General features: G+C 37.0%; 1 long non-coding RNA gene across 1 annotated transcript; it reads left to right on the plus strand.

Annotated features, from left to right (window-relative positions):
• The first annotated feature begins 1166 nt into the window (after positions 1–1166).
• On the plus strand, positions 1167–4225 carry LOC121030249 (uncharacterized). Its single transcript, XR_005790136.1, has 3 exons — positions 1167–1313; positions 1839–1940; positions 3956–4225. It is a non-coding gene; the product is annotated as an uncharacterized LOC121030249 (long non-coding RNA).
• Positions 4226–4829: the final 604 nt, after the last annotated feature.

Here is a 4829-nt window from a genome sequence, read left to right on the forward strand (position 1 = left end):
CCTCTTGATTACATAAAAAAGGTTCTCTACGTGTCCATCTCCACTGGATACTTTGCTTCCTACATCTTATTTAACCTTTCCATAGCAATCAACCTAGTTCATAATTTTTTTCTCTCTCAGAAAACAGTTTCTTCCACTGTGGTTGTAATGCCATAGTGTCCCTCTTACTTTTCTAATTGTGCCTTCTCATCTCCATTTATTGTGTCATCTCCTCTAAACAAGCTTTAAATGTTGGAGCTCCTTAGGGCAAAGTTCTAGGATGCCTTTCATTCTTGCTCTTCACTTATTCCCCAGAGACAATGTTACCCACTGCCATGGCTACAAATACTATGCATTAACGTTGAACAAATTTCTTTCTCTAGCCTCCACTTCCAATGGCCTATCAGATATCTCCATTCAGATGTCTCATAAACCCCTTGAACTTCACATGTCCGAGATGGAACTCACCACCTTCCACTCAAATCTCCTATTTCTGTTTTGCCCACGTACTCCAAATCATCTTCTCCTCTTCACCATTGCAATGATGTTCTCACTGGACTCTGTTTTTGTGATATTATTTCACTGTAGATTCACTTTCAAGTGTAGAAATGTAACAGGCTTTATGAATGAAAACACAAACAAAACGAAGTGAAATAAAAGAAAATTAAAGGAAAGGGGCACCTGGGTGGCTCAGTCAGTTAAGCACCTGATTCTTGGTTTCGGTTCAGGTCATGATTTCATGCTTTGTGAGTTTGAGCCCCACTTCAGGCTCTGCACTGCCAGCAGAGAGCCTGCCTTGGATTCTCTCTCCCTCTCTCTCTGCCACCACTCGTGCTATCTCTGTCTCTCTCAAAATAAATAAACTTAAAAACAATTTTAAAAAGAAGAGTATTAAAGGAAAGGAAAATAAAGAAAAGGAAAGAAATGGAGAAGAAAAAAGGAAAACAACACTTCATTATTCTTAATAACCATCCTCTTGGCCTCCCCCTTTCAACCACAACAAAGACATTTCTATGGCATAAAGGGCCAGAAGTAATGTTTCTGAATCTACCTGTATTCTATAAACTTTAAGTGAAAAATTTCCCTAATCATATTTTTTCCATTTTATCCATCAACAAATATTTATTGATGAAATATCATATGCATAATCTTGCATTAGATTCTAAGGAACAATGGGGGACATGACATACCCTTCACTCTCATGAAGCTTGAATTCTGGAGGAAGAAACATCCAACAAACAAGTAAAATAATACATAGAATTCTGTACATTGCTATAAGGAAACAATAGGGTACTATGAAAAAGTGAGAGAAAATTGTTGGTTGTTCTATAATGGTAAGAAAAGATACTTCCAAGGAGATGAATCTTATATAAAAGAAGAATATTCCAGAAAGTGGGACTATTATGTGTAAAGATCCTGATATGGGAAAAATGGAATCTATTTGTGAACTGAAGATAACCAATATCATTAGTAAGTTAGCTCAGTGTGGTAGATTAAGTTATTGGCTTCGATTCTTTATCCTTATAAGCACATCCTTTGCCGTGTCATAATGCATTTCCTTGCACAAAAGGTAGAGTGTATCTCTATGCTTCTTGACTCTAGACTCAATTATGTGAATTTCTTTAATCAATGGAATATGAATGAATTAGTATTGTGCCAATTCTGAATGTAGTCCTTACAAACACTGAATGTAGTCCTTACAAAACCAAACGCTTTGGCTTTCCCTGTTGCACCTCTGTCATTTCAAGAAAAGAACATGCTTTTTCTAGTCTGCTAGTCCAGAAAGATGAGAGACACATAAAGCAGAACCACAGGATTGATTGCGGACTTTCAAATCTGTCTTTAGACTTTAATCAAAGCTGTCCAGGTGATTTTATCTAGTCCATCCAACCTCCAGTTTATGGATGCCTGAATAAGCCCAGCCAAGATCAGTGGAGCCATTTCAGCCAACCTACAGACATGTAAGAAACAAATTCTTAATATTGTATGCCACTGAAATTTTCTACTTGTTTGTTATACAGCAGTAGCTGAATACTATAGTTGGCAAATAGGTAAGACAAAATTAGTATTCATAGAATATTGAAACATGTTTTGATGAGTCAATTACGGATATCAAGTTATGGTGGCAAGGGAGGTAAAAAAGGAGAAAAATAAAACAGTCAAATATGGCATCATGAAGACAGAAAAGTCACAAAGGAAGGGTGCCTAACTATGGCAACCTAAGTCCACTGTGTGAAATAAGAACGAATAAATGTCCATAGGATTTGGTAAACATTTGCAACCTGTAAAAAGGTAATTAAATTGAATGGCAGAAGGAAAACTCAGAATGGATTGGGATGAAGAATAAGTGGGAGATGAAGTCAAGACTTTATTTACAAACAATTCTTTCCTCAAGAAATATATTTGCTCTGGGGCGCCTGAGTTGCTCAGTTGGTTGGGCAACCAACTTTGGCTTGGGTCATGATCTCATGGTTTGTGGGTTCGGCCCCTGTGTTGGGGGCTGTGCTGACAGCTCAGAGCCTGGAGCCTGCTTCAGATTCTGTGTCTCCCCCTCTCTCTGCCCCTCCCCTGCTCATGCTCTATGTCTCTCTGTCTCTCAATAATAAATAAACGTTAAAAAATTAAAAAAAAAAGAAACATATTTGTTTTCAGTTTTGAATAAGAAAAATCTTTCCTTCAACACCCAATACAGTAGTTACATTGTAGCCATGTTACTTAAATTTAACTTCAACGGTATTTCTACATTTCTTAGGGAGTCAGTGTTTTTTTAAGGAGAGTATTATATTTCACTGCCAAACAAAAGATTTTAAATTACTAATTTGTTATTCAAAGCATGTGATGTTAAAAATTGTATATTTTGTATATATATTTATTTATAAATAATAAATTAAATATATACACATGTTAGTATTACTAATTCAACACTGAAGAATGCTGGATATACCTTACTACCTATGTATTTTAAATCAAGTGTCTATTTTGATGATTTTTACTCTAATGGAAGAAGGAGAAATTTTGTCTCTGGGAAAAAAGCAACAAAAGAGAAATATTTTCACAGACGGCTGAAACAATATATGGAGGAAACAGTAAACAGTGAAGAACCCTGTAGACAGATGTGGAGATTAGTTTAAAGCCACAAGATAGGAGTAGTTTGAACACAGAGTGGCAAAGACTCTTTATTAAAAACACACAAAACCATACAGACTGCTTCGTCAAAGCAGACAACCACAAATTTAAGATAAGAAGGATATGCATTCTGTATCTAATAGGCCATTAGGGTATAGTGTATTCACACTGAAAAACTAACAGAACAAATATGTCTTGTTTTTTTACCAGGTAATACTTTGCACAAACTTCCAAGAATAATATTAAATACGTTTACATATATTTTTGACGTGGGAAAACATACATTAAGGTCTCAAAGCACAGTCAGTCGGTGACAGTTCTTGCTTTAAAGCACAAAACCTCTATATGTCTGCCTAATCTACAAATCTTTTTAGCATGGCACCTCTTCAGTTTGGTAATTATTTTGTCAGTCTGAATGCTGAAAAGGTAGATTTTTTTTTTAACCCTGGATATTATATATAATCCCATAATTTACACCTGATGGTTGCAAGATGTGTTAATAATTTTAAAAAAGAAAATAATCAAATCCCTGCAATGCAGCCACCTAAAATACCATCTACTCTAGCAGCCAGGATGCATGAGCACCAGAGGGAGTGAGAGGATACATCTACAGGTGGAGTCAGACTGAAATGCCCTGAGCAGAGTAATTACTCGGAATCCTTTAAAACTGATATTCTTTACATATTTGTTCAATATTTATTTAGGGAGATAAGGATGAGAACTTCTGAGAAGTGATTTGTTTGTTTGTTTCCACTTGAGGGACAATGCTGTGAATGTGAAAATAATTTCAAATTCATGATCTTTATGGAGAGATCAGAGATAACAGACATTTTCTTTTTTTCTTTTGGAGGCAACTATGGATTTGCACGGTCTGGATCTGCCTCCAGAAAAATCTGCTGCAGAGAGCATAGTTAATTGATTGAGTTTCCAGAACACCTGTGTTCCTCCCTAGCAGCCACACCAACGCCATGCTTTCCCTAGGCTGCTGCCAGCAATAATGAAGAGTGGTGGCCTACTAGAGCCAGCTCATTTCTGTCTGACATTGAACTCCTTCAAGGAAAGGTTTTCTGAAAACTCTTCATGATCCTAGCCTAGATTTTCAATTACACTTCAATCTGAAGCTTTTCCTATCAAATCCTTTTCTCCTTTTAAGGTGTCAAGTCTGTAGTCCATAGGATCAGAAATAATTTGAGTTCACATGGAACTCAAGGGAAGGGAAAAAATATTCATTTACAGGTTTGTCCTGTAAGGTTATATGAACTCCTCTATTTTCTTTCATAATATAGTCCAAATAGATCTGTGCTCTCTGAATGTTTTGCAGGACCCAACAGTGATTATTTTGTTGGTAACATAGTAGTGATCAGGCAGATTCAGCATGAAGTGGTTAATAGCCTGGAAGGCTTGATAAAACACATGCACTGAGAGAATGGGGATTAAGCCCTATGACAATTGAGAGATTCAGAGATCTTCCATTTCATTAAAAATATGAGTCTCCATGATAAAGGCCATGCCACCAGGCTATTCCTTCCAAATTAAAAGACAAACTAGGGGCACCTGGGTGGCCCAGTCCCTTAGGCGTCCAACTTCAGCTCAGGTCATGATCTCATGGTTCATGAGTTCAAGTGCTGCTTTGGGCTTTCTGCTGTCAACGTGGAACCCACTTCAGGTCCTCTGTCTGTCTCTCTCTCTCTGCCCCTCCTCTGTGCTGTCTCTGTCTTAAAAAA

The sequence above is a fragment of the Herpailurus yagouaroundi genome, unplaced genomic scaffold (genome assembly GCF_014898765.1).
Source record: "Herpailurus yagouaroundi ecotype Mexico unplaced genomic scaffold, PumYag 140, whole genome shotgun sequence".
NCBI lineage: Eukaryota > Metazoa > Chordata > Mammalia > Carnivora > Felidae > Herpailurus > Herpailurus yagouaroundi.